Source organism: Phyllostomus discolor, chromosome 11 (genome assembly GCF_004126475.2).
Source record: "Phyllostomus discolor isolate MPI-MPIP mPhyDis1 chromosome 11, mPhyDis1.pri.v3, whole genome shotgun sequence".
Classification (NCBI taxonomy): Eukaryota; Metazoa; Chordata; class Mammalia; order Chiroptera; family Phyllostomidae; genus Phyllostomus; species Phyllostomus discolor.
This window is the reverse complement of record NC_040913.2, coordinates 51,178,584-51,192,642: the sequence shown is the minus strand read 5'-3', so window position 1 is coordinate 51,192,642 and position 14,059 is coordinate 51,178,584.

Genomic DNA, 14,059 nt, shown 5'->3' with positions numbered 1-14,059 from the left:
CTTAAGACAGGAACAAGACAGGGATGTCTGCTTTCACCTCTCTTATTCAACATAGTACTGTAAGTCTTAGCCATAACAATCAGATAAGAAGAAGAAATGAAATGCATTCAAATTGGAAAGGAAGGAGTAAAACTGTCTTTATTTGCAGGTGGCATGACAATGTACTTAGGGGACCCTAAAGATTGCACCAAGAAACTACTAGAACTGATATATGAATTCAGTAAAGTAAGCAGGATTCAAAATTAATATTCACAATTAGTTGGATATTAGTTACATATTTATATGTCAGTAATGAAGTATCAGAAAGGGAACTTAAGAAAACAATCCCATTTATAATTGCTTCAAAAAGATAAAATATCTAAGAGTATGTCTAGCCAAAGATGTAAAAGACCTGTATTCAGAAAATATAAGACACTGGAGAAAGAAATTTAAGAAAATACAAATATGTGGAAACACACACGATGTTCATGTATAGGAAGAATTAACATCATTAAACTGTCCATACTACCCAAAACAATCTATAGATTCTAAACAATTCCTATCAAGGTATCAATGACATATTTCACAAAACTAGACCAACTATTTAAAAAAATTATATGGAACCATAAAGGCCCTGCCTAGCAAGTGTGATCTTGAAAAAGAAGAACAACGTTAGAGGAATCATACTACCAAATATCAAAATATACTATAAGGCTGTAGTAATCAAAACAGCATGGCAATGACATAAAAACAGACATATACATCAATGGCAAAGAATAGGGAACCCAGAAATAAAACCATGCCTTTTTAGTCAATTAATATTCTACAGAGGAATCAACCATATACAATGGGCTAAAAATAGTTTAGTCAATAAATGGTGCTGGGAAAATTGGACAGGTACATGCAGAAAAATGAAACTAGACCTCCTTCTTACACAAGAATAAACTCAAAATGGACTAAAGACTTAGACCTGAAACCATAAAAATCCTAGAAGAAAACATAGGCGGCAAAATCTAGGACATTGTTCATAGCAATTTTTTTATCAGATATATCTCCTCTGGTAAGGGAAACAAAATAAAAAATAAACAAATGGGACTACATCAAACTAAAAAGTTTTTGCACAGCAAAACAAAACAAATCATCAACAAAATAAAAAGACAGGGCAGGGGTTAGGGGGTGGAGTGATGGAGCCTAAAGGAAAAAGGATATGAACTACAGTGTGGTTATTGAGTGGGTGGGGTTATAAGGAGGATAAATGGTAACAGAAAAAAACACAATTTTTAAAAATCTAGTTGCTTGGAGGAAGGGGCACTCTGTACTCATTTAGGTACTTAATACTCTGAGGGGGGTATGGCTAATGCTTATGCTAACCAGAGAACAGTGGACTAGTCCCGGCAGCCATGAAGGGGTATGGGACAGCTAGTGCTAAATATTTCAAAAGACATTAAAGCTATTTTGTAGCCGTTGTTATTTTTTACTTTTATTTTTGACAGGAATTGCAATTGGGAAGCAAGCCCTATTCTGCTTCACTTGCTTTCTAATCTCTCTCTAGTTACTACAGCCTCCTTTGGCCGATTCTAACAGGTAGGCTGCTGGTAAAAAGGTCTGGAAATGTAGTTTCCATAACTAGCCCCAGCATCCCAGAGCAGAATGTTAAAGGATGGGCTTGGAGCTGAGAGCAAAAGGTAAATAATCAGCACAAAAAGTACATATTTATTACTCCCAAGACATTTTTTTTCTTTGTACAGAGACTTCACAAAAAAAGGTATTCTATACAAATATGTCTGGATTGATTTTCTCCTTTGAACTGAACACCTCTCTGAATCACATTTGGATTATCAACTTACATTAGATTCTTACAAGAAAGGAGTATGCTCTTATTTTATATTGAGAAAGATGCCTAGTGTAATATAAATGTTCAGAAGACACTGTTATTAAGAAATTTTATGTAGTATGTCATTTAATTAACGTCCCTTATCCAAAGTACTTAATTGTGTTTGTAGCTGAGATCACAACTTAAGTTTAAACTGATTTTTACCCTAGGATTCCAGCATAGCTGGGCATATCTATAGAGCTGGTAGAGCAGGCCTACTTAGAGAGGAACCAAAAAAATTCATCCTAAGCGAAGAGAGATATGAAAAGTTTACTTCAAAGTCAATTGCCCTGGGTTAAGGGAAAATACTTAGTGCAACATGTTGTCTATTCTATGAATTCATAACCTCAGTCCTAGAGCTGCAATTATAAATGCTTCACTATGATGGATAAATGAGTTTTGGAGACAAAATAATGAGATGATGCCCATAGAAAACTATATCATGGTACAGGCACAGGTGACCTTCAAGTCAGGGGTTGATAATCTTAGCACAAAAAGCACTGCAGTGGGGAAAGTTTTGCTGGCTTTGTAAACAATAGGAGAAAACACCTCAGTAAGCCAAAAGAAAAGAGGAAGATGGTGAATATCATGCAGTTGTTCAGGAAACTAATTCTTAGAGAGCACATGTGCAAATCTCTGGGATCCTTAGAATCATCTGGAACAAATCTGAATGTAGATGGGAGAAGAGAGAAAGACTACTTTTAGAGAGTTCTATCATGACTTTACTCTTAATCTGATGTACCAGTAGCTTGGGAAAATGGATTAGATTTAAATTTCCAAAGTTTTAAGTCATTAACTTCTCTAATTTGAAGACTCTAAATAAGTTTTTAATTTTACTTTCTTTTAGTAATGGTAATTACTATAAGTAATTAATTTTAGCTTTTGTCTTTTCAACATAATAGAACTCTGTTTATATCTTATATGTATAGTGTAAGAGAAAATAAGATCAAAGGTTAGGTGTAACTTAATTTTTAAAAATTTTATACATAAGAGAGAAAGATGGTGGTGAGATAGGTGGGAGTGGAGTCCAGTTCTCCCTATGCCCAGATCCAGATGGAACACCTAGCCGATCATTTGAGGAACAGAGTGAACAGCCAATGGAATCCCAGCTTATATGAATTTGGAGGTCAAAAATTACAGAGGACATTGAAAAACAGACGGTGAGGAGATTTCACTGGGATGGTAAGGACCTTGGAATCTGCCCAGGGACCAAGGCTGTTGCAGCACCCCCCACCCCACCCCACCCCTACCCCAGCCTGGCACCTACTGCAGGATATGGGGAGGAGAGTTACATAACCAGCTCCCTCCCCTATCAGAGCAAGGAAGGCAGCCTGGCACCAGGAGGGACCTGGATGCTGGAAGTTGCTGGAGGGAATAGAGATGAAGTGGGAGACACACAGAGACAATACACATCGGCTGGGAATGTGGATGTGGGCACCAGAGAAATTGCGGTGCCAGGCAATACCTGGAAAAAGGACAGGTTGGGCCATGTCAGACCCTGACTCAGATAGTCTCCAGATTGGTTGGAAATTTGGGCTGTGTGAAAAGATGTGCACTTGCTAAGAATCACAGGCAGCTATCTCCAGCAGTGGCTGGCTCTCCTGGAGGATGCTTTCAGCTGCCACACGCCCAGAGACTGAGTGGCCAAGTCTGGAACCACACCTCCTGGCTTGTCTCATGCTGTGCAGCTCATGGAGGACCTGGCAGCTCATGGAGGACCTGGGCAGGAGGCCAGGAAACTGTGAATATTGTGGCCTACACCTGGTCCCCATACTCTCAAAAATCATAGGAAGGGCAAAAGTGAAGCCCAGCCCCCACTCTTGGGCGGTGCCTAAGAAGGCCAGCAGAACTCAATGAACAGGTTTAAAGTCACCAGGAGGCTTATTTTTTAATTTTATTTTTTGAGGAAAAAATAATAATAAAAGAGAGGTTCCTATGTCTCTTTTTTTTCCTTCCCCCAAGTGAGACAATAAGACATGGAGTTATGAAGGGTCCTGAGACAGATCCAAAGAGGGAGCACAAGGCTAACCCCCAAAACTGAGAAACTCAGACAAATGTCACTTTGCTATCCCACAGAGCTGGCATTTTATTGTTTATGTGTATTATTGTTATCCTTTCATTATTTTTACCACTTTTATTTTATTAGTATTTTTTATTTCTTTTCCTTATGTTTAGTTTTCCTCATTTTATTTCTCTGTTTAATTGAATTGTTTGACTGGTTTTCCTTATTCTCTCTTTATTGTATTTTAATTTTCCTTCTTTCACTTCACCTGTGTTCCAATAACACACAACTCCTTTTTGGGTACTTTCTATTCTGGTTATCCAAATCATATATTTCTCATCATATTATTGTTGTTCCAATACTATTGTAAATGTTGTTGCATACAATTGTACATACTACACAGCAACTCTTCATGATCTTAGCCCACTTCACTTTAATCCTGAGCATTATTATTGTTGTGGTTAACTCCATTCCCTCACACTATGCCTACTTTCTACCCTTTACTCTCACTATATCTCATCAGAGATATATCTCAAGGTTCTATCTCTAACCTTGCACAAGTGCTCTGTTTTCTGGAGTAAGCTCACAATCCTCCTCCCCTCTAATAAGAGTCTTATCTCTCTTTTACCTTTTATAAAAAGTGATTAGTTGGGTGAAATATCTCAGTTAACTCTATACTTACCCTAAGAATCTTCTATCTCTTCTCTGTACTTGCTGGTACTTTAAATCGCATAAAATACTCTACCCCTGTCTTAATCCATTTTGTCTACCCCCTGCCATAGATCACATACAAGAATAGGTGGGAGCTGCAAACATCAGTATACCTGCTAGAGGAGAGAAACCACCAACAAAGGAACCACAAAAAGGTAAAAACCCAAGTACAACAAGAAAGCCCACACAAACAGAAGGGCAAACCTAGAGGGTCCAGACAAGGAGATCAAAGAGACCACACAACTGAACTCCATAAAATTCCTACCATACAAGTTCACTCTACAAAGACAGCTAGCAAAGTGAAACATCAGGAAGCCCAGAAACAAACAAAAAGAGTCACCTAAAATGGGGAGACAAAGAAAGAACATGCAACAAAAGGAATGGAAGGCTCCCCACTAAAAGAGCTAAAGGAAATGGAGGTAACCAAACTATCAGACATAGTTATCTGATACAACTATCAGATATCAGATATATCAGATATTCAAAATAATGGTTATGAAGATGCTCAAGGAACCCAAGACAACTGCAAGGAACTGAGTGAGGACTACATCAGCATGAAAAAGGAAATAGAAACTATAAACAAAAACTAGAAGAAATGAGCAATAAAATCTTGGGAAAAAACAAACACATTAGAAGGAATTACAAGCAGTCTGGATAAAGCAGAGGGCTGAATCAGTGAGTTCAGTGAGTTGGAGGACAAGGTATGGAAAACACCCAGAAAGAGCAAGTAAAGAAAAAGAGACTCAGAAAGAATGAACAAGTGGTAAGGGAGCTGCAAGACAACATGAAACATAACAATAACCAAATAATAGGGATTACAGAAGGAGAACAAGAGGAGCAAGGGAAAGAAAACCTGTTTGAAAAAGTAATGATGGAAAACCTCCCTAATTTGATGAGAGAAAAAGTCACTCAAATCCAGGAAACACAGAGGGTCCCAATCAAGACGGACCCAAAGAGGCCCATCATTATTAAAATGGCAAAATTCCAAAACAAAGAGAGAATCTTAAAGGCATCAAGGGAGAAACAGGAAGTAACAGAGAAGAGAGCCCTGATGAGGCTAGCAGGTGTCTTCCCAATGGAAATGCTCCAAGCCAGAAGAGAATGGCAAGAAATGTTCCAAGTATCGAAAACCAGAGGCCTGCAACCAAGATTACTCTACCCAGCAAGGCTTTTGATTAAAATGGAAGGCCAAATAAGGAGTTTCCCAGACAAAAGAAGTCTAAAAGAATAGATCTCCACAAAACCAGCTCTGCAAGAGATGCTAAAGGGACTACTTTAAGAAAAGGAAGAAAAAGAGTGAAAGAGAGGGAGGAATTCAGGTACAAAACAATGGCAATGAATAATAACCTATCAATAATAACCTTAAACATAAACAGATTAAATGCTCCAAAAAAAAGACATACTATAGATGAATGGATAAGAAAGCATGACCGAATTTCCGGCCAAGATGGAGGCATAGGTAGACACACTGTGTCTCCTCACACAACCAAATGAAGGACAACAACAATTTAAAAACAAAAAACAACAAGAACTGACAGAAAATTGAATTGTATGGAAGTCCAAAAACCGAGGAGTTAAAGAAGATATATTCATCCAGACTGGTGGGGGGCAGAGACGTGAAGCTGGGCAGAGGGGACTCACAGCAAGGTGATAGCTGGAGACTTGGGGCAGGCAAGGCAGTGGCTGGTGGACCCAGCAAGGCAGCAGCTGGTGGAGTGGGAGGTCCAACTTTCACGAGCAGATAAACCAGGAGGAACAGTGGGGGAGCAAGACAGACCATGCAACCTGGGGTTCCAGCACCGGGGAATAAAGCCTCAAACCACTGATTGAAAACACCTGTGGGGATTGAGGCAGGAGCAAGAGAAACTCCCATCCTCACAGGAGAGTTCACTGGAGAGACCCACATGGTCCTAGAACATGCAAAAGCCCACCTGCCAGGGAATCAGCACTACATGGGCCAAATTTGCTTGTGGTTAGCAGGGGAAGTGACTGAAATCTGGCAGAGTGGAGCAAGTGCTATTGTTCCCTCTCTGAACCCCTCCTCATATACAGCTTCACAATGCAGCAATGTGGGTTACCCCACCCTGGTGAATACCTAAGGCTCTGCCCCTTACTATGTAACATGCATGCCAATAAAAAAAATGGTCCAAATGAAAGAACATATCAAAGCTCCAGAAAAAAAAATACAAATAAGCAATGAAGAGATAGCCAACCTATCAGATGCACAGTTCAAAACACTGGTAATCAGGATGCTCAGAAAATTGGCTTAATTTGGTTGCAAATTAGATGAAAAAATAAATGGTATGATAACTGAAATAAAAGAAAATGTACAGAGAACCAATAGTGATGGGAAGGAAAGTGGGACTCAAATCAACACTGTGGACCAGAAGGAAGAAAGAAACATCCAATTAGAAAAAAACAAAGAAACAAGAATTCAAAAAAATGAGGAGAGGTATACGAACCTCCAGAGCATATTTGAATGCCCCAACGTCAGAATTATAGGGGTACCAGAAGGGGAAGAGGAAGACCAAGAAATTGAAAACTTATTTGAACAAATAATGAAGGAGAACTTCTCCAATCTGGCAAAGGAAATATATTTTCAGGAAGTCCAGGAAGCTCAGAGAGTCCCAAAGAAGCTGGACCCAAGGAGGAACACACCAAGGCACATCATAATTACATTAGCTAAGATTTAAATGAAGGAGAGAATCTTAGAAGCAGCAAGAGATAAGGAGACCGTAACTAACAAAGGAATTACCATCAGACTGTCAGCTGATTTCTCAAAAGAGACCTTGCAGGCAAGAAGGGGCTGGAAAGAAGTATTCCAAGTCATGAAAGGCAAGGACCTACACCCAAGATTGCTCTACCCAGCAAAGCTTTCATTTAGAATGGAAGGACAGCTAAAGTGCTTCTCACATAAGGTCAAGTTGAAGGAGTTCATCATCACCAAACCCTTATTATATGAAATGTTAAAGGGATTTATCTATGAAAAAGAACATAAAAAATATGTACAGTAAAATGACAGCAAATTAGATGTGGTTGTCACAGTTATTAACAACCACACCTAAAACAAAAACAAAAGTAAACTAAGCAAGCAACTAGAACAGGAACAGAACCACAGAAATGGAGATCACATGGAGGGTTATCAACAGGGGAATGGGATGGGGAGAAAGCGGGAAAAGGTACAGAGAATAAGCAGCATAAATGGTAGGTCGAAAATAGAGAGGGGGAGGGTAAGAATAGTATAGGAAATGTAGAAGCCAAAGAACTTACATGAATGACCCACGGATATGAAATAAAGGGGGGGAATGTGAGTGGGGGGGGTGTGTGCAGGGCAGAGGGGAGTGAAAGGGTGAAAATGAGACAACTGTAATAGCATAATCAATAAAATATATTTAAATAAATAAATAAATAAATAAATAAAGTATTAGCCACACATATGCTGCCTACAAGAGACCCACCTCAGAACAAAAGACCTACACAGACTAGAAGTGAAGGGCTGGAAACAAATATTCCAAGCAAGCATCCAGGGAAAAAAAAGCCAGGTAGCACTACTCATATCAGACAAAACAGACTTCAAAAAAAGGGCCATAAAAATAGACCCTGCAGGTTACTTCATAATACTCAAGGGAACAATCCATCAAGAAGACATAAACATTGTAAATATATATGCACTGAACATAGGAGCAACCAAACACATAAAGAAAATCGTGGAGGACTTCAAGAAAGATATTGACAGGAACACAATTATAGTAGGGGATTTTAACACCACATTGTCAAAAATGGATAGATCTTCTAAAAAAAATGTCAACAAAGATATTGCAGCATTGAACATCCTAGATCACATGAACTGATTTATATATACAGACTTTCATCCCAAATAAGAAAAATACACATTCTTTTCAAATGCACATTTAACATTTTCAAAAACAGACTACATGATAGGACACAAAACAAGCCTCAACACATCCAGGAAAATTGAAATCATATCAAGCATTTTCTCTGACCACTAAGAACTGAAACCAGAAAACAAGCTCAAGGAAAAAACTCAAAAACACTGAAGCTCATGGGGATTGAATAGCATGGTATTAAACAATTAATGGGTAAAGAATGAGACTAGGGAAGAAATCAAACAGTTTCAGGAAACGAACAAAAATGAACTCACAGAAATCTAAAACTTATGGGACACAGTGAAAGCAGTTCTGAGAGGGAAGTTCATAGCAATACAGGCCTACCTAAAAAAGATAGAAACCTTTCAAATAAAAAACCTAACACTACATGTACAAGAACTGGAAGAACAACAATAAATATAGCCCAGAGCAAGTAGAAGGGAGGAAATAACCAAGATCAGAGCAGAATTAAACAACATAGAGACTAAAAACACAATTCCAAGGCTCAATAAAAACAGGAGCTGGTTCTTTGAAAAGATAAACAAAATTGACAAGCCTTTAAGCAGGCTCATTAAGACAAAAAGAGAGAGGGCACAAATAAAAAAAATCAGAAATAAAAGAGGAGAGATTACAACTGATACCACAGAAAGACAAAGCATTTTAAGAAATGACTACAAAGAACTATATGCCAAGAAATTTGAAAACCTACATGAAATGGACAAAATGCTAGAAAAATATAATCTTCCAAAACTGAATCAAGAAGAAGCAGAAAGCCTGAACAGACCAATACAATAACAGCAGACAAAATTGAAGCAGTAATCAAAAAATTCCCAACACAGAAAAGTCCTGGACTGGATGCTTTCACAGGAGAATTCTACAAAGCTTTTTAAGGAAAAGCCAACCCCTGTCCTTCACAGACTATTCCAAAAAATCCAAGAAGAAGGGAGACTCCCAAACACTTTTCATGAAGCCAGCATCATCCTAATCCCAAAATCAGATAAAGACACAATAAAGGAAGGAAACTTCAGGCTAATATCGCTGATGAATGTAGATGTTAAAATCCTCAAAAAAATATTGGCAAACCACATCCACGAACACATTAAAAAGATCATACACCATGACCAAGTGGTTTCATGCCAGGGATGCAAGGGTGGTACAATATTCACAAATCAATGAACATAATATATCACATAAATAAAAGCAAAGACAAAAATCAAATGGGTATATCAATAGATGTGGAAAAAGCATTTGGTAAGGTACAACACCCATTATGATAAAAACACTCAGTAAAGTGGGAATAGAGGGACCATTCCTCAGCATAATAAAGGGCATATATGAGAGACCTACAGCCAACATCATACTCAATGGGCAAAAACTAAAAACTTTTCTTTTTTTAAATATATTTTATTGATTATGCTACTACAGTTGTCCCATTTCCCCCCTTTGCTCCCTCTGCCCTGCACACACCCTCTCACCCACATTCCCTGCCTTTAGCTCATGTCCATGTGTCATACTTATAAGTTCTTTAGATTCTACATTTCTCATACTATTCTTACCCTCCCCCTATCTATTTTTAACCTACAATCTATGCTACTTATTCTCTGTACCCTTTCCCCCTCTCTCCTCCGCCCACTCCCCTGTTGCTAACACTCCATGTGATCTCCATTTCTGTGGTTCTGTTCCTGTTCTAGTTGTTTTCTTAGTTTCTTTTGGTTTTGCTTTAGGTGTGGTTGTTGACAATTGTGAGTTTGCTGTCATTTTGCTGAACATGTTTTTTTTTAATCTTCTTTTCTTAGATAAGTCCCTTTAACATTTCATAAAATAACGGCTTGGTGATGATGAACTCCTTCAACTTGAACTTATGTGAGAAGCACTTCATCTGCCCTTCCATTCTAAATGAAAGCTTTGCTGGATAGAGCAATCTTGGATGTAGGTCCTTGCCTTTCATGACTTGGAATACTTCTTTCCAGCCCCTTCTTGCCTGCAAGGTCTCTTTTGAGAAATCAACTGACAGTCTGATGGGAACTCCTTTGTAGGTTACTGTCCCCTTATCTTTTGCTGTTTCTAGGATTCTCTCCTTCATTTTTACCTTGGCTAATGTAATTATGCTGTGTCTTGGTGTGTTTCTTCTTGGATCCAACTTCTTTGGGACTTTCTGAGCTTCCTGGACTTCCTGGAAGTCTATTTCCTTTGCCAGAATGGGGAAGTTCTCCTTTACTATTTGTTCAAATACATTTTCAATCTGTTGCTCGTCCTCTTCCCTTTCTTGTACCCCTATAATTCGGATGTTGGAACATTTAAAGATGTCCTGGAGGTTCCTAAGCTTCTCCTTGTTTTTTTGAATTCTTATTTCTCTATTCTTTCCTGTTTGGTTGTTTCTTTCTTCTTTCTGGTCCACTCTTTTGTTTTGAGTCCTGAGTCCTTCCCATCACTGTTGGTTCCCTGTGCATTTTCCTTCATTTCTTTAATCACAACCTGCATTTGTTCATCTAATTTGTGACCAAAATCAACCAGTTCTGTGGGCTTCCTGATCACCAGTGTTTTGAACTCTGCATCTGATAGGTTAGCTATCTCTCGGTCACTTAAAAGGATGACTTCTGGGGCATTGATTTGTTCTTTTGTTTGAGCCATCTCTCTCTTTTTTTGGTTTGGTTGCACCTGTTACAGTGAGGGGTGGAGCCTTAGGTGTTCATCAGGGCTGGGCACCCCAGTCCCCAGATTGTGATGTTGTATGAGGGGGCAGGGTCGAAAGGGAACAACGGTGGTTGCTCCATTCTCTGTGGGACCTCAGTCCCTTCTCTGGGATCCTGGGTTGCACGCTCTGCCCTGCTCCACAATCGCTGCCTCACTGGGTCTGGCAGCTGCTGCTTGCGTACTCAGGGTCCACCTGCTGCAATCTTGTGTGCCCCAGATGCCTTATGTGCCCCCAGATGCCTTATGCACCCAACTCTCTCTGCTCTCCGCTCTGTGACCCACTCCTGGATGCTTGTCTCTGCCCCTCCTACTGGTCTGGATGAAAGGGTCTATTTCAACTTCTTGGCTGTCCAATTTCCATTCAGATAAATTTTCTGTCAGCTCTGGATGTTATTCTGCCTCTAAGTTGTTGTTGTTCCAATCTTGGTTGTGTGTGGAGGTACAGTGCATCCACCTATGCCTCCATCTTGTTGGAAGTCCTAAAAACTTTTCTACTAAGAACAGGAATAAGACAAGGTTATCCACTTTCACCATTTCTATTCCACATAGTATTGGAAGACCTAGCCACAGCAATCAAACAAGAAAAAAAATAAAAGGCATCCAAATTGGAAAAGAAACAAAACTGTCATTGATTGCAGATGACATAATAGTGTAGATAGAAAAATCCTATAGACTCCACCAAAAAACTGATTGACCTAATAAATACATTTTGCAAAACAGTGGGATACAAAGTCAATAATCAGAAATCAAAGCCTTTTTTTTATACCAACTATGAAATATCAGAAACAGAAATCAGGAAAAAATTCCATTTGATATAGCAACAAGAAAAATAAAGTACCTAGGAATAAACCTTACCAAGGAGATAAAATACCTATACTCAAAAAACTATACAACACTCAAGAAAGAAATTAAGGAAGACACAGACAAATGGAAACATATACTGTGTTCATGGATTGGAAGAATTAAAATCAGGCAAATGTCCATACTACCCAAATTACTTTATAGATTCAATGCAATCCCTATTAAAGTACCAATGGCATGTTTCACAGGTATAGAATAAAGACTATGAAAATTTATATGGAACCACAAATGACCCCGAATAGCTGCAGCAATTTTGAAAAAGAAGAACAAAGCAGGAGGGATCACAATACCTAATATCAAACTGTATTACAAGGCCAGTGTAATCAAAACAGCCTGGTGCTTATGTAAGAACAGACACAAGGACCAATGGAACAGAATAGAGAGCCCAGAAATAAACCCAAGTCTCTATAGTCAATTAATATTTCACAAAGGGGGCAGCAGCATAAAATGGACTGAAAATAGCCTCTTCAACAAATGGGGTTGGTAGAGCTGGGTAGCTACGTGCAAAAAGGATGAAACTTGAGCACCAACTTACACCATACACAAAAATAAAGTCAAGGTGGATAAAAGATTTAAATATAAGTCATGACATCATAAAAGTCCTTCAGGAGAACATAGGCAGGAAAATCTTAGATATTCCATGCAGCAATATTTTCACTGTTATGACCCCTAGAGCAAGGCACATAAAGGAAAGAATAATCAAATGGGATCTCATGAAAATAAAAAGCTTCTGCATGGCTAAAGACGCAGCATTAAAATTAAAAGAGAACCAACCATAGGGGAAAACATATTTGCCAATACCACCTCAGACAAGGGTTTGATCTCCAAAATACATGAAGAAGCTACATGACTCCACTCTAAGATGACAAGCAACCCAATTAAAAAATGGGCAAATGACTTGAACAGACATTTTTCCAAGGAGGACATAGAGAACAACCAGAGACACATGAAACGATGCTCAATATCACTAGCCATCTGAGAGATGGAAATTAAAACCACAAATACCAGTTTCACAGCAGTGAGAATGGCCATCATAAACAAAGCAACACAGAAGTATTAGAAAGGTTGTGGAGAAAAGGGATCCTAGGGCACTGTTGTTGGGATTGCAGACTGGTACAACCACTATGGAAAGCAGTTTGGAATTTCCTCAGAAAACTAAAAATGGAACTGCCTTTTGAGCCAGCAATCCCACTGCTGGGACCATATCCTAAGAACCCTGAAACACCAATACAAAAGAACCTATGCTCCCCAATGTTCATAGCAGCACAATTTGTAATAGCCAAGTGCTAGAAGCAACCTAAGTGCCCATCAGTAAATGAATGGATCAAAAAACTATGGTACATTTACACAATGGAATTCTATGCAGCAGCAAGAAAGAAGGAGCTCCTACCCTTTGCAACAGCATGGATGGAACTGGAGAGCATTATACTAAGTGAAATAAGCCAGGTGGTGAAAGACAAATACCATATCATCTCACCTTTAAATGGAACCTAATCAATAAAAGGAACAAGCAAGTAAAGTATGACCAGTGATCTTGAAATTGAGAACAGGCTGACAGTGACCTGTGGTAGAGGGGAGAGGATAATGGGGGAAAAGAGTGAAGGGTTTACAGGAACAATGATAAAAGACACATGGGCTGCCCTGGCTGGTGTAGCTCAGTGGATTGAGCACCGACTGGGAACCAAAGTGTCCCAGGTTCGATTCCCAGCCAGGGTACATTCCTGGGTTGCAGGCCATAACCCCCAGCAACCGCACATTGATGTTTCTCTCTCTCTCTCTCTCTCTCTCTCTCTCTTTCTCTCCCCCCTTCCCTCCCTAAAAATAAATAAATAAAATCTTAAAAAAAAAAAAAGACACATGGACAATAATAAGGGGGATGGAAACAGGGGAAGGAGGCGGGGAGGGTTGGCAACATGGGGAGGGCTGGGAAGAAAAGGCAGAAAACTACTTGAACAACAATAAAAAAAGTTTTATAAATAAAATTTTGAAATAGTAAATAAAATTAATATTTTACGTCATTAAAATTATTTAATTTATAAATGATTTCCTTAT